The following is a 21,002-nucleotide window of genomic DNA, read 5'->3' as shown; positions in this document are numbered from 1 at the left end:
TAACAGGCTTTTTAAACCATAAGCCTTTCACATTGGTCAATTTATACACCCCAAACAATGCTCAAATAAGTTTCTTAAATAAAACTATCAAAAAAGTAAGGAGACGCGAGGTGGTTAACCTTATTATATGCGGTGACTTAAATACTGTACCAGATAAGTTGTCTGATTCTACAAGGATACCCCTGAGAACGACGACTTCCCTGCTCCCCTGGCTTCATAAAGACGCACTATTTGACACTTTTAGATGCCTAGGTCCCTCCTCTAGGGAATTTACTTTCTATTCACCAAGACATAAAACCTTCTGAAGAATAGATTTCATTCTGGTGAATAGAGCTGTCCTCTCCCTAGTTACATCGGCACAAGTTGGGATAGCAACTTGGTCTGATCATGCCCCTGTCTCAATTTCTGTTGTTTTGGAAGAATTCGGTAAACGACCTAAGACATGGAGAAACAGCGAGTTTTTAATGAAACTCCCGAAATATCACTCTATTATAATGTCCTCTCTGAAAGATTACTTCAAAAATAACTCTATCCCTGAAATATCTCTGCTTACTTTTTGGAATGCACATAAGGCTGTTATCAGAGGGGTCCTTATTAAAATCAGCGCCCAACACAAGAGGGAAAAAACTCAACAAATTAACAGACTAATAACACAAATTTCTACTATTGAAGACCAACTTTCTAATGCTCCTTCTGAATCCCTAAATAAGGAATTATTAACTTTGAGACAGGCGCTTAGATCTAAGCTAATGGACAACTTTGACAAAGCAATGCGAGCTAAACTGTCGTCCTTTTACGCATCCAACAACAAACCTTCACGCATGTTGGCCAATCTTGTAAAAAAAAAAAAAAGTACAAAAATCCAAAATCCCATATATAATTGACCCCAAAAACCCAACAGTGAAACTATACCATCCCTCTCACATCACAGAAACCTTTTGCCAATACTATGAAAAACTTTACAACTTAAAAGATGACAAAAACACTCCTCAACCCACTAGTGAAGCCATTGCGAAATTTTTGAGTGATATTAAACTTCCAACTCTCTCAGACTCTCAACTACAAATTCTTAATAACCCTATGTTACCTACAGAAATAATAGATACTATTAAAACCTTAAAACCTCAAAAAGCCCCAGGCCCTGATGGTTTTTCTAATGACTACTGAGCTATTTTCTACCATACTTGTCCCACATATGTCACACGCCTTTAACCAAGGAATCACATGTGGTTCTTTCCCTAAAGAAAATCTAGAAGCAACAATTGTAACAATCCCTAAACCAGGAAAAGACCCTACTTCCCCCTCCAATTTTAGACCTATTTTTTCTTTTATACTGCGATATTAAGATTTATGCTAAAGTGATAGCTCAGAGGCTCTTAAAGGGGTTGTCCCGCGCCGAAACGTTTTTTTTTTTTAACCCCCCCCCCCCCCCCCCCCGTTCGGCGCAAGACAACCCCGATGCAGGGGTTAAAAAAACACACCGGGTAGTACTTACCCGAATCCCGGCGGTCCGGCGTCTTCATACTCACCTGCTGAAGATGGCCGCCGGGATCCTGTCTCTCTGTGGACCGCAGGGCTTCTGTGCGGTCCATTGCCGATTCCAGCCTCCTGATTGGCTGGAATCGGCATGTGACGGGGCGGAGCTACACGGAGCCGGCATTCTGCACGAGCGGCCCCATTGAAGACAGCAGAAGACCCGGACTGCGCAAGCGCGGCTAATTTGGCCATTAGAGGCCGAAAATTAGTCGGCACCATGGAGACGAGGACGCCAGCAACGGAGCAGGTAAGTATAAAACTTTTGATAACTTCTGTATGGCTCATAATTAATGCACAATGTACATTACAAAGTGCATTAATATGGCCATACAGAAGTGTATAGACCCACTTGCTGCCGCGGGACAACCCCTTTAAGTATCCTGCCCCACATTATACACTCGGATCAAGTAGCATTCACAAAGGGAAGACAGGCCTCTGATAGAACTAGAATAATTCTAAATATCCTATACAAACTTGAACACACACACCACCCAGCAGTTGTGGTTACCCTTGATGCTGAAAAAGCATTTGACAGATTACATTGGGGATACACATTTGTCACCTTAAATAAATTTGGATTCTCAGGGAATATACTTAAAGCTATTCGAGCTTTATATACCTCTCCCTCAGCAAAAGTTCTAGCTGACGGCTTACTCTCCTTTTCCATATCCAACGGCACTTGCCAGAGCTGTCCTCTATCACCCTTATGATTTACTCTGATAATGAAACCTCTTGCGGAAACCAGAAGAACTAATTCGGACATACAGGGAATTGTTGCTGGACCTAAGCAACATAAAATCAGTTTCTTCTCATACTAACTAATCCTCTCACGTCTTTGCGGAAAACCTAAACAATTTTGACTAAATTTGCTGAAATATCCTACTATAAACTAAATATTAATAAATCACAGATCTTGGAGACAATTTATAAAAAGACATACAATCAGAATTCCCATTTAAATGGCAAACCAAGAGCATCCCTTATTTGGGGATAAATTTATGTTTCCCCACTTCAGATCTGATTACCGTCAACTTTCCCTCACTTCTTGCGGATATTCAGATAGAACTAGACACGTTCTTAACCTACCCTATCACCTGGCTAGGCCGAGCCTCTATTTACAAAATAACAATACTACCAAAAATTCTCCATCTTTTCCGTACACTTGCTGTGCCAATCCCAAAGCAAACTTTAATCTCTTTTCGAAGACAACTTTCTAACTATATATGGCAAAGCAAACTACCCAGAAAAACATTTAGGAAGTCTATCTTTAAACATACCAAGGAGGTTTGGGTTTCCCTAATCTAGAAACAAATTTAATCTATTACAAATCCACAGTGTTGAGCCATCTGTCATCCCGGGTTCAACATAACCGAAAGCTAAGCTGGCCCTCAATAGAATTAGATCATTAAAACTTTTACTGTATGTGGCATCGATTGGCGCCTCTCATCTGGCTCTTGTGAAGTTCCTGAATGTTCTAAATATGCCTCCTGCGATGAGAGCCTCCCTGGAAGCCTGGTTTGACTTGATTCAACAAGCCAGCAAAAATATATTTCGGCCCCTTCCAAATATACATAATGCAACTCTAGAATATTTCATTTCCAATCTACAACTTAAACCATGGACCAAATCTGGCCTATGTTACATATCTAATCTTGTCTCTAGAAGCGGCCCTCTTCCTTTTATGCTGTTAAAGCTTAAATACCAGCTATCAAATGTAAAAGCATACAGGTATATACAGGTGACTTCCTTTATACAGACCTACCATATCCACAACCTTGGGGTTCTAGATATAATCTATTCCTTTCTAAACTCTTCCCAAATAAAGCTTTCTACTCGAGCATTCTCGATGTGGAAATCTCACCTTATCAACTGGGAAAAAGACTTAGGTGAAAAAATCACCACTATTCACTGGCATGAAGCTTTTAGGTGGGCAGAACAAGCTTCGCAAGTTGCTAAATTGATTGAGACCTATTTAAAATTCTTGACGCGCTGGTATTACATTCCCTCCCTATTAGCTAAAAGAGGCATAACCGCCGACGCCCAATGCTGGAGAGGTTGTGGACACCTTGATTCTTTGTTACACATCTTCTGGTCATGCCCACAACTGCGCCCTTTTGGGAGGGATGTCTATAGGCCCATTTATAAGGTCTCAGGCCTCAATCCCCCTTTCACTCCAGAAATAGCTCTATTGCTTTTAGACCCTGGTAAAATTTCTCTCCCTTTAAAAAAACTTATAGGACATATTTTATTAAGTGCTAAATCTCTGATTGCTAAGAAATGGAGATCTGATACCTTACCTAATTTAAGAGATCTAACCCAACTGGTAGCTAAACACAGCATATATGAGAAGATTATAGCCCTTCGTAATAATGACATCTTGCGATACAACGAAATGTGGAATTCTTGGTTGAATTTTTCTTCCTTCTAAACAAAGATTCTGGTAGACTTTGTTATTAAAGTTTCAAGGTTGAAATCCTTATTTTCTTACCTCTTCCCCTTCCCCTTCCCCTCCCTCCCCACCCCTCCTCTACAGCCTCTTGTTCAGTAAATAAAAATGTCTGTACTATTTTTGTACATTTTCAGATGAATCACATTTTGAAGAAATGCTGCATGTTTGCTGTTAAGGCTTGACATATATATGCTCTGTATTTGTAATTTTGCATGAGACCAATAAAAATTAATGATTTAAAAAAAAAAAAGACTGGCAATCTTTTATGGTCAGAATCTGGTTGGGTTTACCTTGGGTTTCGTGTTTCCTGCTGGGATGAATGAGGAGTTGACTTTCACAGGGTTTTTTGGTAGATACAGATAATAATTAACCTTTTTATTCAGGCATCTGACCATCTACCTAGTAATACCCTTTGGATTGGTTCCCATTGTGATTTACAATTGGATATCTATTACATGGAAATATGGAAGATGTTTGGAAGATCTGCAAATAAGTTTTGTCTGGGATGCCAATATCTGATTATTTAAATATGTTTATTTGCTTTTATAACTTTAGTTTTTATTCTATGTGTTGGGGGGCCTCACAGGGTGGTTCCCCTCGTGCAGTTTTCCAACACACTGATATTTTGATATTTGTTTATAATGTGACATTTTGTATATTTTTGTTTGAGGTTTGGGGATGCTGTCAGTCATTAATCATTATTTGAAAAGATTTTTTTTAGAGATTATTCACCTCATTCATTCATTCTGTGATACATGCACCATATCGGCTGTTATTCTGTATGGGCTGTGTGTAAGGTTAACGGTGCAGGGTTTTGCCCTGATATAATTACGGCTATATTCCCCACACAATCAAAATTGTATGTACGGAATGTAATTTTCTCACTTTCCGGTGTCATAGAAACGTGAAATTTGGCAAGAGCATTGATTATGTCATAAATAGGAAAAGCTAATTGGTCCTAACTCGAATATTCAATTCTAGCGCCAAAGAATTAGCGTCCAAATTTTGCGTACGGAATGTAATTTTCTCACTTTCCGGTGTCATAGAAATGTGAAATTTGGCACGATTTGATTATGTCATAAATAGGAAAAGCTAATGGGTCCCACCTCGATTGTTCAATTCTAAGCGCAAAAGAATTAGTGTCCACATTTTACGTATGGAATCTAATTCTCTCACTTCCTGATGTCATTGTATATAAAGGAAACATCGCATGTTTACCTCCCGTGGTGTTTCCTGGGTAACGCAGAGAACTATGCAAAATGGTGAACATATGTTTTTCCGGTATCTCTAAAGTAACGACGACTTCATAAGATTTCCGTGTGAACACCAGATAAACACCAGTACCAAATTAACTCGGGCGAAGCCGGGTATATCAGCTAGTTATAGTATATGGACTAATTCAATGACTTGACCGTAAACGTGCTTTGATATCTGTGCTGAATACCACACCTCTATCTCACTCTTCATTTTACGTAATTTTTGCCCGCTGGGACATCGTTGAGGACGCTTAATGTCATGATAACACTATATTTAATGTAGTGCAGGTATTACATGGGTATCCCTGGGGAAGCTGTGGGAGTATAGCGATACGCAAGGGGATTTCCTTCTCTGCAGCCCTTGGCTCATTTGCCTATACATTTTCTTCTCCCTGGCAGCATCCCCAACCTTTATCATGGGGTTCAGTAACTTCACGTGTCTCTGTATTGGATGTTTGTTATATCATATTACTAAATTATTTTGTGTTTCTTTTCTACATAAAGTACAAAAAAAAATTCTTATTGTGTATTTTACTAGAGATGAGCGAACGTACTCGTTCGAGTATTAGCGTGTTCGAGATGCTCGTTACTAGAGGCGAGCACCACGCGATGTTCGAGTTACTTTCACTTTTATCTCTGATACGTTAGCGCGCTTTTCTGGCCAATAGAAAGACAGGGAAGGCATTACAACTTCCCCCTGCGACGTTCAAGCCCTATACTACCCCCCTGCAGTGAGTGGCTGGCGAGATCAGGTGTCACCCGAGTATATAAATCAGCCCCTCCCACGGCTCGCCACAGATGCATTCTGACATAGATCAGGGAAAGTGCTGCTGATGGTGGAGCTGCTATAGGGAGAGTGTTAGGAGTTATTTTAGGCTTCAAGAACCCCAACGGTCCTCCTTAGCGCCACATCTAACCGTGTGCAGTACTGTTGAGGCTGCTTTTTGCAGTGTTGCACTTTTTTTTTTTTTTTTTTGTATATCGGCCGTGCAGAGCATTGCGTCCAGAGCATTGCGTCCTGCAGTAATTTTACATAGTCCAGGGCCAGTAGTGGTGAGGCAGGGACAGAAGACATATACAGTCTATATAGGCAGTGGGCTTTTCCAAAAAAATTTGGGAAAAAAAAATCTATTTGGGCTGCCTGTGACCGTCCTCAGGGTACTGCGTCTCTGCTGGGGGTAGTTGTCCTAATTCAAACGCAGCCAGCTAAGTGTTACAGCAGGCTTGTGCAAAATTCTTTCCTGGCTCTGCTGTGCGTTCCGTAAGCGAAGTCAGCCTCCAACCACAGGCCAATATGCGGCACATTTAATTACAGCGTTCTGTTTCTGCACTACTGGTAATACAGCATGCTGAGGGGTAGGGGTAGGCCTAGAAGACGTGAACGCGGGCGAGGACGCGGAGGCCCAAGTCAGGGTGAGGGCACAGGCCGAGCCAGTGCGGTGGCCAGGGGTAGAGGCAGGGCCAGACCAAATAATCCACCAACTGTTTCCCAAAGCGCCCCCTCACGCCATGCCACCCTGCAGAGGCCAAGGTGCTCTAAGGTGTGGCAGTTTTTTACAGACACGCCTGACGACCGACGAACAGTGGTGTGCAACCTTTGTCGCGCCAAGATCAGCTGGGGAGCCACCACCACCAGCATGCGCAGTCATATGATGGCCAAGCACCCCACAAGGTGGGGCGAAGGCCGTTCACCGCCTCCGGTTTGCACCACTGCCTCTCCCCCTGTGCCCCAACCTGCCACTGAGATCCAACCCCCCTCTGAGGACACAGGCACTACCGTCTCCTGGCCTGCACCCACACCCTCACCTCCGCTGTTCTTGGCCCCATCCAGCAATGTCTCTCAGCGCAGCGTCCAGACGTCGCTAGCGCAACTGTTTGAGCGCAAGCGCAAGTACGCCGCCACGCACCCGCACGCTCAAGCATTAAACGTGCATATAGCCAAATTGATCAGCCTGGAGATGCTGCCGTATAGGCTTGTGGAAACGGAGGCTTTCAAAAGCATGAGGGTCGCCACTACTTTTCCCGATGTGCCGTCCCAGCCCTGCACGACCACGTCTCCCGCAACATTGTACGCGCCCTCACCAACGCGGTTACTGCCAAGGTCCACTTAACAACGGACACGTGGACAAGCACAGGCGGGCAGGGCCACTATATCTCCCTGACCGCACATTGGGTGAATTTAGTGGAGGCTGGGACCGAGTCAGAGCCTGGGACCGCTCACGTCCTACCCACCCCCAGAATTGCGGGCCCCAGCTCGGTGCTGGTATCTGCGGCGGTGTATGCTTCCTCCACTAAACCACCCTCCTCCTCCTCCTCCTACGCAACCTCTGTCTCGCAATCAAGATGTGTCAGCAGCAGCAGCACGTCGCCAGCAGTCGCTGTTGCGCGGCGTGGCAGCACAGCGGTGGGCAAGCGTCAGCAGGCCATGCTGAAACTACTCAGCTTAGGAAAGAATGGCACACGACCCACAAACTGCTACAGGGTCTGACAGAGCAGACCGACCGCTGGCTTTCGCCGCTGAGCCTCCAACCTGGCATGGTCGTGTGTGACAACGGCCGTAACCTGGTGGCGGCTCTGCAGCTCAGCAGCCTCACGCACGTGCCATGCCTGGCCCATGTCTTTAATTTGGTGGTTCAGCGCTTTCTGAAAAGCTACCCACACTTGTCATACCTGCTCGGAAAGGTGCGCCAGATCAGCGCACATTTCCGCAAGTCCAAGACGGACGCTGCCACTCTGCGGACCCTGCAACATCGGTTTAATCTGCCAGTGCACCGACTGCTGTGCGACGTGCCCATACGGTGGAACTCTACGCTCCACATGTTGGCCAGGCTCTATGAGCAGCGTAGAGCTATAGTGGAATACCAACTCCAACATGGGCGGCGTAGTGGGAGTCAGCCTCCTCAATTCTTTACAGAAGAGTGGGCCTGGTTGGCAGCCATTTGCCAGGTCCTTGGAAACTTTGAGGAGTCTACCCAGATGGTGAGCGGGGATGCTGCAATCATTAGCGTCACCATTCCTCTGCTATGCCTCTTGAGAAGTTCCCTGCAAAGCATAAAGGCAGACGCTTTGCACTCGGAAACGGAGGTGGGGGAAGACAGTATGTCGCTGGATAGTCAGAGCACCCTCATGTCTAAATCTCAGCGCGTTGAGGAGGAGGGGGAGGAGCCTGAGGAGGAGGGGGAAGAGACAGCTTGGCCAACTGCTGAGGGTACCCATGCTGCTTGCCTGTCATCCTTTCAGCGTGTATGGCCTGAGGAGGAGGAGGATCCTGAAAGTGATCTTCCTAGTGAGGACAGCCATGTGTTGCGTACAGGTACCCTGGCACACATGGCTGACTTCATGTTAAGATGCCTTTCTCGAGACCCTCGCGTTACACGCATTCTGGCCACTACGGATTACTGGGTGTACACACTGCTCGACCCACGGTATAAGGAGAAACTTTCCACTCTCATACCCGAAGAGGAAAAGGGGTTCGAGAGTGATGCTATACCACAGGACCCTGGCGGACAAACTGATGGTAACATTCCCATCCGACAGCGCTAGTAGCAGAAGGCGCAGTTCCGAGGGCCAGGTAGCAGGGGAGCAGAGATCAGGCAGCATGTACAGCGCAGGCAGGAGAACATTCTCCAAGGCCTTTGCCAGCTTTATGGCTTTCCAGCAAGACTGTGTCACCGCTCCCCAGTCAAGGCTGAGTCGGCGGCAGCACTGTAAAATGATGGTGAGGGAGTACATAGCCGATCGCACGACCGTCCTTGGTGACGCCTCTGCCCCCTACAACTACTGGGTGTCGAAGCTGGACACGTGGCCTGAACTCGCGCTGTATGCCCTGGAGGTGCTTGCTTGTCCTGCGGCTAGCGTCTTGTCAGAGAGGGTGTTTAGTGCGGCTGGGGGAATCATCACGGATAAGCGTACCCGCCTGTCAACTGACAGTGCCGACAGGCTTACACTCATCAAGATGAACAAAGCCTGGATTTCCCCAGACTTCTCTTCTCCACCAGCGGACAGCAGCGATACCTAAGCAATACGTAGGCTGCACCCGCAGATGGAAGCATCGTTCTCTATCACCATCAAAAACGTGGACCTTTTAGCTTCATCAATCTGTGTATTGTATTCATCCTCCTCCTCCTGCTCCTCCTCCTGAAACCTCATGTAATCACGCCGAACGGGCAATTTTTCTTAGGCCCACAAGGCTCAGTCATATAATTTTTGTAAACAATTTTTATACGTTTCAATGCTCATTAAAGCGTTGAAACTTTCACCTGAACCAATTTTTATTTTAACTGGGCTGCCTTCAGGCCTAGTTACCAATTAAGCCACATTAACCAAAGCGATTAATGGGTTTCACCTGCCCTCTTGGTTGGGCATGGGCAATTTTTCTGAGGTACATTAGTACTGTTGGTACACCAATTTTTTTGGGCCCTCGCCTACAGTGTAATCCAATTAATTTTTTGCCCACCTGCATTAAAGCTGACGTTACATCAGCTGTGCTGGGCACTGCAATGGGATATATTAATGCACCGCCAGTGGCTTCCTGGGACCCACCCATGCTGTCGGTCCACATGAACTTCCCATTAGGGAGATGTACGTGCCTGTGTATACTTATAAAAAACTCGAGCCTGACTGGGGCATGCAGTTTGGGCCGAAGCCCACCTGCATTAAACCTGACGTTAGCTTTGCTGTACAGGGCACTGCAATGGGATATATTTATGTTCCGCCGGTGGCTTCCTGGGACCCACCCATGCTGTCGGTCCACACAGAGTTGTAGCTGCATGTGTCCACTTCTAAAGAACCCCAGTCTGACTGGGGCATGCAGTGTGGGCCGAAGCCCACCTGCATTAAACATGACATTACCTCAGCTGTGCTGGGCACTGCAATGGGATATATTTATGTACCGCCAGTGGGTTCCAGGGAGCCACCCATGCTGTCGGTCCACACGGACTTCACAATAGGGAGTTGTACCTGCCTGTGTCTACTTATAAAAAACCCCAGTCTGACTGGGGCATGCAGTGTGGGCCGAAGCCCACCTGCATTTAATCTGACGTTAGCTCTGCTGTCCAGGGCACTGCAATGGGATACATTTATGTACAGTCGGTGGGTTCCAGGGAGCCACCCATGCTGTGGGTGCACACGGAATTCCCATTGCGGAGTTGTACCTGCCTGTGACTATTTATAAAAAACCGCGGTCTGACTGGGGCATGCAGACACCTTGACAGAATGAATAGTGTGTGGCACATAGGTTCCCCATTGCTATGCCCACGTGTGCAGCTCCCGATGGTGGTGGCACAGGATTATATTTCTCATTGCTTCTGTACAGCATTGTGGGCTATCGCCCCGCCCCTTTTAAAGAGGGCCGCTGCCTAGCCGTGCCAACCCTCTGCAGTGTGTGCCTGTGGTTCCTCCTCATGGCAGACGCACTTATAAATAGACATGAGGGTGGTGTGGCATGAGGGCAGCTAAAGGCTGCGCAGGGACACTTTTGTGTGCGCTGTGGACACTGGGTCGTGCGGGGGGGGGGGGGGGGGGGTGGGCAGCATGTAACCAAGGAGAAGTGGCAGCGGAGTGTCATGCAGGCAGTGATTGTGCTTTGTTGGAGGTAGTGTGGTGCTTAGCTAAGGTATGCATTGCTAATGAGGGCTTTTCAGAAGTAAAAATTGTTGGGAGAGGGGGGGGCCCACTCTTGCCGCTATTGTGGTTTAATAGTGGGACCTGGGAACTTGAGATGCAGCCCAACATGTAGCCCCTCGCCTGCCCTATCCATTGCTGTGTCGTTCCCATCACTTTCTTGAATTGCCCAGATTTTCACAAATGGAAACCTTAGAGAGCATCGCCGATATACACAAATGCTCGGGTCGCCCATTGACTTCAATGGGGTTCGTTATTCGAAACGAACCCTCGAGCATCGCGATAATTTCGTCCCGAGTAACGAGCACCCGAGCATTTTGGTGCTCGCTCATCTCTATATTTTACATTTTATTGTTAGTAGTGTTCTTTTTGTTTTGCACTACAGACAATTTTTGTATATCTTATGGGGTGTATGTTTACCCTTCATAATTGACAAGTTGGGAGTATAGTCTTTATTTCTACTTGTTAGGCCGCCTGCACACGAGCGTTCCGGATTCCGCTAGCGGATTTTCACGCGCGTATGGTACCTAAATGTGCTTGCGGATAGGTGTGGATGCGTGAAAAATCACGAGCGGATATACGCGGATGTGTTGCGGAAAAAAACGCGCAGAAAAACCAGCAGACACCCCTTATTGTAAACCCAACCCCTAGAGAACTGCCCATTCCTTGGAAAACAGCTTAAAAACCAACATCCAGACTCCGTTTTGTCCCTCTTGCTTGTGCGAGCACCGTTAAATTATTGATGTCTTTGTGGGCATGGTTGATCCATGTAACTTTTTTCAGGCGCTTCTCCAGCGTGACTTTATTTCAGTCACTGCAAAAAAATTCACAAGAGGAATTCATTACTACAGATTTTGCATTCTTACATCCTGCATTGGCAAGAAATACTACCTATCTCCCTCTACACATTGCTGGTGTCTGCTGAACAAGGCTATTAACCCAATAAATGCCGCTTCAGCGGCACCAGTGGAAAATACAACTGTTCCCGCAAAAAACAAACAGGGAGGGCTTAGTAACTTGGGTGCATCCTGGCGGCTGATGCACCCGTCTTCCTGCACAAGACGGCCGCAATGCAGGATGGATGTCTTTCCTCAGAGCTGGAGGAAAGAACACAAGTCCGGCAATGGAGCCGGTCATGTGCTCTTTTCTGCCAGCGTTGCGGAGAGCCGCCCGTCCTGCAGTGTGACCGTTTTGGTATCGCTGCATCCGTAAAAGTCTGATCTATCAAAGTAATGTATGATTTACCCTGCACGGTGAATGTGGTAAAAAAAATAAAGAAAGAAACTACGCCCGAAATGCACTTTTTCGGTCACCCTATTTCCGAGAAAAAATGTAATAAAAGGCTGATGGCTGGTGGCTGCAGGCTGGTGCCTTGTGGCAGGCTGGTGGCTTGTGGCTGCTGTCTGGTGGATGAGGTGACTGGAAGGACAGTGCTGCTGCTGAAATTTGCCTGTGAAGCTCTGTGCTGTGTGTTGGGACGCCTCCTACCATGCCTACTTCCTGTAGTCATAGCAACCAGTGACTCCATCCGCAGCTGCACTGCGGATGTACTGCGTGAAAAAACGCACCCATTCACTTGTATTGGAGGCTTCACGTGCAGAATCCGACCCAAATTAGAACAGGTCGCAGATTTTTTCAAGCGCGTGAAAAAACGCGATACAAATCCGTCCATCTGGGGACAACTGCGGATCCTCATAGGAGTATATTGGCTGCGGTCTGGGGCAGATAATGTGCCTAAAATAACGCGCTGGAAATTCGTTCGTGTGCAGGCACCCTTATATGATATATTGTCAATGTTTTTAGTGTTTTTATGCTTGTTTCTTGTGTGTTTGTCAATATAATATACATTTGTATCTTTATTTTTGGTGTGCAATTTTTATATACTGTTGTATTTTTTTTCTTGTCATACTTTGTTGATTGACACAGTAGCAGCGCCCCACCTTATTTATTTATTTTGATGTTCATTCCCCCCTTTTTTTGGTAAGAAAAGCAAAAAGGTGAGACTTCAGCCGGCAAAAGAGCATAAAAACTGTGTCACTGACCAGCGGAAAAACATTGCCTGCCCAGATGAATCTAGATCTCTATTGCACCGTGCTGATAGGGGGGTCATGAGAACAAGGCTATCTGCTTCCTACAGAAATCAGCTTAGTGCATGAGTGTAATGACCCAGTGAACAGGTAGTTCCAGGTGGCAGCTGCTCCTTGATCTACTATTGATGGCCCGTCCTAAGAATACTCAACAGTTTACTACTAGATAACCGCTTTTAAAGAAAAACTACCCATATGTAGGTGAACTATCCTGTGGAGATGTGTAAAAAAGAGTTTACATATAATTACTGTTTACATTCATTCACTTCATACACAGCAATGTTATGTCACAAAGCCATATCTGGCAAATAAATAGAGCCTAAATGTAACATTTGATGTTATTATGATGTCTGGTGACCAATTTGTGTTATTGCAACAAAGTATTGCCTCCTATAGTATATTCTCTAATTTATTAGTTGCAGGTCATGTGATTGAGGTCCTGTAACTTCCTGAAAACCAGTGCGTGATGCAGATAAGTTTTAGTGTTGCAGAGAGTGACTGCAGGCCCTCCAAGCCGACCCTATTGGGAGAGAGAGCTGCTGAGGGCACAGAAGTGAAACACAGTGAGAGGCGCTTACAGCTGCGGGCCATCAGTGGCTCCTGTGAGGGCGGGTGAATGAAAGGAGCAGCTACACCAGACACCACTATCAGGAACTGGCAAGTGAAACATTGATGGACTTTTATTACTGAGTTATGGACATACTTAAAGGGTTATTCCGGGTTGTGAAGTGAATAAAAAAAAAATCCAGATATGAAAGGTGTTTGCACTATGCTTATGCACAGCTGATTATGGGTGTAAATCGCGCAGCTTCTACTTTCTTATCCTGTCTTTCATTTCTGATGTTTCCCCATGTTGCCATTTTCCAAGATGGCCGCCGCATCCCTGCATAGAAAAAAAGCCATCAGTGGCAGTTCTTACTGACGACCCCCAACCTGTAGCGCTGGAATGCCTACAGCTGATATACAGGGTCACCTGGGGATAAACACTTGTGAAGTGCCGGGAGAAGGGGATGGTTTATAGAGCTGCAGACACAAAATACAAAGCAGAACCACATTATAAACTTCAGTACCATTTAATCAGCATTCACTTGACAGCAGCTTTGTGTAACCAGAATACTCCCTTAAAGAAAACTTTTCACCATAAACTGACTTCTGGCGCTGTTAGGACAGATGACAGGCAGACGGGTGCTGTATTTTTCATACTCAACTGCTTCCTGGTTCTCATGGTGCCCGCCTGTAAAGTCTGCATGCCGGACTAAATTCCGTGTCTTTTCAAACCCCTCTGCATGTTCTCTCCTATACAAGTCTATGGCAGAGCGCATACACAGGACTCTGAAAGAGTCAGATTTTCGACTGATGCACAGACTTCATATGGGGACATTGCAGGAACCGGGAAGTGGGTGAGTATGAATAATACAGCACTCAGCTCCCTGTCAACTCCCCTGGCAGCACCATAAGTCAGTTTACAGTGCTTTAGGCAGGTAACAGGTTCCCTTTAACAACAATTGCACGTGGAGACCGCTCTCTGAGACAGGAGTACAGTGTGCACACTTAAGAACAGCTAGAACTGCACTTTAACCTTGGAGTGATGAATCACCATTATTTGGAGCTCAGGACTAATGCTGCTAGCCCTCATTCTGTTGTTTCGTGGGGAATACTCCCCAAGAGAGGTGCAGGGTACCCGAACCACTAATAGAAGCCATATTACTGGACTCCAAGGATTGAGAGGATTTGTTTACCTTGTTAATAATAAAATAGTAGGACTATTCAAAGAAAACCTAAGCTGTCTTGGTTTCACAGTGCAATGTTACCTCATTATAACTAATAGATCATACTTGTAATAGAACTTCAGGATCTAAAACACATTGTTATACAATTCTCTTAATTGTTTTGCTACCAAACCCACTTATTTTGTACCTATTTAGTATTTAAAGGGCCATACTGGTGATTTTCTTTTCATTTGTTATGCAGACAAACCTCTAGTTTCATTGGTAATCCGTCCGAAACCTGAAACCAATGAAACCCGAGGCAATTATTTCCATAGGAATCAATGTAAATCAAATTAATTCGTTCTAGACATTCCAAAACACCCACCAAACGACATTTTTTACAGCGTTTAGCGCTGCTTTTTCAGAACAGTGCTAAACGCTGTACAACACTTTCTTTCATTTCAATAGGGCTGTTGCAAATAAGGGAGATGGAATAATACCTCCACAACACCACCTTCAAGCCAAAGTAAGACTCTTTATACAAGCCTTGTAATATTGACTGAGAATTAAAAGCAAAGCCAGACTTCATGCACAGACAGCTGTTTCAGGGTTTTTGCCCTTCATCAGCGTACAGTAGGAGTCTGGCTTTGCTAGTGGGAGGCCTGGGATGGGGGTCAGAAACACTACCTTTTCTCCTTAGGGAGAGCACTTAGACTGTGAGTGATGAGACTTAAAAGGCCATGCATGCTCCTCTGGGTAATATGCAAATAAGTAAGATGGAATAATACCTCCACAGTGCCACCTATGGAAGGCAGCATTGGAAGGAATGCCGCCTTCCAATAGGTGGCACTTTGGAGGTATGCTTCCATTTCTCTTATTTGCATATTACCCAGAGGAGCATGAATTGCCTTTTGAGTCTCCTCACTCAGGGGGCTGTTACACAAGAGTTTTCAGCCCTGCGACACCCATCATTGGAATGAATGGACAGCGTTAAAGACGCTAGCTACACTGCCTGCGAGAAGAAAAAAGTCAATACTTGCCTTGCGGCTGCTGTTGGTATCCGGGGGGGGGGGGGGTGCTCTCCGGACCTCCATACAGGCTGCTGGGCACTTATCAAGCCAGCAGAACATCTTGCTAGTGACGGGGATTAAAATCCCCCACCTCCAGCAAGAGATTGCTCTGATTGGCTGAGTCGGCTGAGTGACAGCCCGCTCAGCCAATCACAGCCAGTGGCTGTGGTTGGACAGCGAGGTCATGTGGGCCGGCGGCCGCCAGCAAAGCTAGAAGTAGCTGGCAAAAGTAGAGGCAAAATTCTGCCTGGAAAAATCGGCAAAACTGGAAACTGGCGAAAGAAGAAGGCAATGTAAGTAGATGTATGACTCTATGGCTATTCCCCATTCAGTATATATAAGTTGGCTAGTATTACCTTGGTTAGTTGTCTCTGTCTAAAACTCCTGGCCTCTTTTTTTCCCTCAGATAGTCATGTGATCTCAGTTCTGACCAGCTCCGATCTACTTGGAGTTATGAATTTGCTATTCATATTCTCAGTCGGTGTGATGGTGTTACATAAAACTACCACAGCAACTGTGTTGAGGGGGAGACAGCCACTCTTATCACAGTTACTGATGATGATCACACAGGCACTGGTGTAACTATAGGGGATGCGGTTGCACAAGGGCCGAGGAGCTTCAGGGGGCCCATAAGGCCTCTTTTCTCCATATAGGGAGCCCAGTACTATGTAAAAAACATAATAGTTGGGGGCCCTGTTACAGGTTTTGCATTGGGGCCCAGGAGCTTCAAGTTACGCCTCTGCTCGTAAAATATGCAGTAAACAGCAAATATGTATGTACATGCAAATTTTCTGTCTATGTTAAATCTTCACAGACTATATTGGTACCTATTACATATGTGTGTGTGTCCCAATAGCAATTAATAGGCTTGTAGCATCGCGTATTACAGGTGTAAAAAAAATACTTGTGCAATACGCGGCCAACATCTGCCCTTATGGGTGAGGTCTAACTCTCAGGATGGCGGCTGGCAGGAGGCCTGAAATACATAGAGTAGACCTCCGAAGTGTGAGAGACAATCAGGCAATCAGACATGGAAAAATGTGTTTACGCTGGAGTGGCAATAAATACTGTAAACTGTGTCTTTGTGCCTCCGCTTTCTCTGCGCATCCACAGCCACACAACACATAGTCATCTTTACTAGAGATGAGCGAGCACCAAAATGCTCGGGTGCTCGTTGCTCGAGTCGAACTTTCCGCGATGCTCGAGGGTTTATTTCGAGTAACGAACCCCATTGAAGTCAATGGGCGACTCGAGCATTTTTGTATATGACCCATGCTCCGCTAAGGTTTTCATTGGTGAAAATCTGGAAAACCCAAGAAAGTGATGGAAACGACACAGAAACGGATAGGGCAGGCGAGGGGCAACATACTGGGCTGCATCTCAGGTTCCCAGGCCATTATTAAGCCACAATAGCGGCAAGAGTGCCCCCCCCCCCCAACAATTTGTACTTCGAACAAACCCTCATTAGCAAGGCACACCTTAGCTAAGCACCACACTACCTCCAACTAAGCACAAGCGCTGCCTGCGGGACACACCGCTGCCTCTTCTCCTGGGTTACATGCTGCCCAACCCCCCCCCCCCCCCCGCACGACCCTGCGTCCACAGCACACACAGAAGTGTCCCTGCGCAGCCTTCAGCTGCCCTCATGCCACGCCACCCTCATGTCTATTTGTAAGTGCATCTGCCATGAGGAGGAACCGGAGGCACACACTGCAGAGGGTTGGCAGGGCCAGGCAGCGGCCCTCTTTAAAAGGGGTGGGGCGATATCCCACAATGCTGTACAGAAGCAATGAGAAATCCAATCCTGTGCCACCTCCGTCAGGAGCTGCAAATGTGGGCATAGTAATGGGGAATCCATGTGCCACACAGTATTCATTCTGTCAAGGTCTCGCATAGCTCAATCGACACTGCAAGGAGAAAGCCGTCTGCACTCTGCCCCCTACCCAAGTCAGTCAGAGGAGTAGGACGGGGATGTTTTTGAGGCAGTACGTGTCCTGTCCCCGTGTCCATGGTTATATGCACCTTCCCAGTGACCGCGTCGCTGAAGAGTTTTTGCGCCTGGGTACCTAGTAGCACGGCCTCGCCACCATCATGTCTTTGGGAAGCCTCCGTAGTAGCAGTATAGTCAGACCCCAGTAACAGTTACATAGAAGCAGTATTGGCTAAGCAGCAGATTCACATTTCCCTCGCAGCAGTGTAGGGAGAGCACAGCATTTGTAACTTTTTAGCACTAGCAGTATAGTCAGACCCCAGTAACACTTACGTAGAAGCAGTATGGGCAAAGCAGCAGATTCACATTTCGCTGGCAGCAGTGTAGGGAGAGCACAGCATTTGTAACATTTCAGTAGTAGCAGTATAGTCAGACCCCAGTAACAGTTACGTAGAAGCAGTATGGGCAAAGCAGCAGATTCATATTTCCCTGGCAGCAGTGTAGGGAGAGCACAGCATTTGTAACATTTCAGTAGTAGCCTTTTGGCCCACAGAAAAATTGCCCGTTCGCGGTGATTACGAGAGGTTTCAGGAGGAGGAGCCGGAGAAGGAGGACGAATATCATACACAGATTGACAAAGGTCTTTAGGTAGCGCTGCTGTCCGCTGGTGGAGAACAAAAGTCTCCATAGTGGCCAGAATGTGTCTAACGCGAGGGTCACGAGAAAGGCATGCTAACATAAAGTCAGCCATGTGTGCCAGGGTACCTGTATGCAACATATGGCTGTCCTCACTAGGAAAATCACTTTGAGTATCCTCCTCCTCCTCCTCCTCAGGCCATACACACTGAATGGATGAGAGGCAAGCAGCATGGGTACCCTCTGCAGTGGGCCCAGCTGTCTCTTCCTCCTCAGGCTCCTCCCCCTCCTCCTCCACGCGCTGAGATATAGACATGAAGGTGCTCTGACTATCCAGCGACATACTGTCTTCCCCCGCCTCCGTTTCCGCCCGCAAAGCATCAGCCTTTATGCTTTGCAGGGAACTTCTCAACAGGCATAGCAGGGGAATTGTGACGCTAATGATTGCAGCATCGCCGCTCACCATCAGGGTGGACTCCTCAAAGTTTCCAAGGACCTGGCAGATATCTGTCATCCAGGCCCACTCCTCTGTAAAGAATTGAGGAGGCTGACTCCCACTACGCCGCCCATGTTGGAGTTGGTATTCTACTATAGCTCTACGTTGCTCATACAGCCGGGACAACATGTGAAGCATAGAGTTCCACCGTGTGGGCATGTCGCAAAGCAGTCGGTGCAGTGGCAGATTAAACCGATGTTGCAGGGTGGCAGCGTCCGTGTTGGACTTGCAGAAATGTGCGCAGAGCCGGCGCACCTTTCCGAGCAGGTATGACAAGCGTGGGTAGCTTTTCAGAAAGCGCTGAACCACCAAATTAAAGACGTGGGCCAGGCATGGCACGTGCGTGAGGCTGCTGAGCTGCAGAGCCACCACCAGGTTACAGCCGTTGTCACACACGACCATGCCCGGTTGAAGGCTCAGTGGCAAAAGCCAGCGGTCGGTCTGCTCTGTCAGACTGTGCAACAGTTTGTGGGCTGTGTGCCTCTTCTCTCCTAAGCTGAGTAGTTTCAGCACGGCCTGCTGACGCTTGCCCACCGCTGTGCTACCGCGCCGCGCGACACCGACTGCTGGCGACGTGCTGCTGCTGACAAATCTTGATTGCGAGGTAGCGGTTGATTTGGAGGAGGAGGAGGAAGGTTTAGTGGAGGTGGCATACACCGCCGCAGATACCAGCACCGATCTGGGGCCCGCAATTCTGGGGGTAAATGAGCGGTCCCAGGCTCTGACTCGGTCCCAGCCTCCACTAAATTCACCCAATGTGCCGTCAGGGAGATATAGTGGCCCTGCCCGCCCTTTAATATCAAAACTCTCATATCTCCTATGTTATGAAGGGTGGTTTCAAGTCACAAAACCACAGAAGAATTTGGGAATATAAATTGATAACAACCTTTGACACGCTGAATACTGGGTTAAATTATTCCCCAGGATTTATGCGTGAATGGGAAGTGTGAGACATTTATTATACAGATAAGACCCCCATCAACAATAATTCAGGGACCATAAACTTTCACTCCCTTATCAGTGTTTAGCTAAAAATGCCAGTGTACCTCTTGTAGCAATTTTAGCCTGCGACCTCACCCCCCCCCCAACAGTAATTTAGGGACCATAAAACTTTCACTCCGCTATCAGTGCCTAGCCAAAAAAAGTTTGTTTGTTGTTGCAGAATTCCTTTTAAGTGTGAACCAATCACATCCATATCTGTGCCTTGTCATAAGTATGTATGTTATAAGTGTGTATAAATATGCATGCCTCTTCAGATCCAATCCATAAGCCTGAAGAAGAACCCTGCGTTGGTTCGGAAGCTCGCTATTATTACATCATGTATTTTTGTTAGCCATTAAAAGGTATCATATCTACAAGATTACGTCGTTTCTCTTGCTGAGAACAATCACATTTTGCTCTACTGGCTAACACGGTACCAGATCTTTATTTTCATTGCACTTTCAATGTATGGGCGCCTGACACACCGTGCAATTGTCAGACAAGACAGCACGCGTATAACACAGAGCGGCGTAGAAAATTTGTGGTTTCTTGGCGTACACTTAGAGGCAGACTGAGCTGACGCAACGCAAAGTGTGGACAGAAAAATATTTAAATGAAGGCTGCACTTAGGCCTTGCTGTGCACTATGCAGTTTGGATGGACATGAAGTCCCACAGGCCATGCAGGCAAATGCACTGGGTCACCGGTAGCCGTAAAAAGGATTTCTTTTTTAAATCTCCTGTTTTTTCTAGGCAATGCAGGCTGAGGCTATGCAGTGTGTATTGTACTTTAAATGTGTGGGCGCCTGACACACCGTACAATTGTCAGACAAGACAGCACGCGTATAACACAGAGCGGCGTAGAAAATTTGTGGTTTCTTGGCGACACTTAGAGGCAGACTGAGCTGACGCAACGCAAAGTGCGGACAGAAAAATATTTAATTGAAGGCTGCATGCAGGCTCTGCTGTGCAATACTGAGGTACTACAACTACCAGCAACCACGGAGTTAAATGCACCCGGTTACAGGTTGCCCTAAGAAGAACCGTTGGGGTTCTTGTAGACAGGATTCTACACTACCACTGTCCCTGCCTGACCAATACTGCCCCTATACTAAAGTACAGCCTGCAGCCTGAGAACGCTATAGCCTGTACGCCCGATATACATAAAAAAAAAAAATGTGCAAAACTGCTCACAGCAGCCACAACAGTAATGCACTAGGTGAGCTGTGGCC

General features: G+C 46.6%; 1 protein-coding gene across 3 annotated transcripts in view; it reads right to left on the bottom strand.

Moving 5' to 3' along the window:
* LOC136631772 (NXPE family member 4-like) overlaps nucleotides 1-21,002 on the bottom strand; it is a 69,074-nt gene that overhangs the window by 40,678 nt on the left and 7,394 nt on the right. Inside the window, exon 1 of one of the 3 annotated variants that reach the window (XM_066606105.1) lies at nucleotides 14,868-14,888. The exons of the other annotated variants lie outside the window; for them this stretch is intronic. The gene's annotated coding sequence lies outside the window, so the exon portion shown is untranslated. Of the gene's footprint in view, nucleotides 1-14,867; nucleotides 14,889-21,002 lie in introns of those variants that run through there. 3 annotated transcript variants of the gene reach the window in all.

Source organism: Eleutherodactylus coqui, chromosome 6 (assembly GCF_035609145.1).
Source record: "Eleutherodactylus coqui strain aEleCoq1 chromosome 6, aEleCoq1.hap1, whole genome shotgun sequence".
In the NCBI taxonomy this organism is placed as follows: domain Eukaryota; kingdom Metazoa; phylum Chordata; class Amphibia; order Anura; family Eleutherodactylidae; genus Eleutherodactylus; species Eleutherodactylus coqui.
This window is presented reverse-complemented; position numbering and strand designations above follow the sequence as displayed.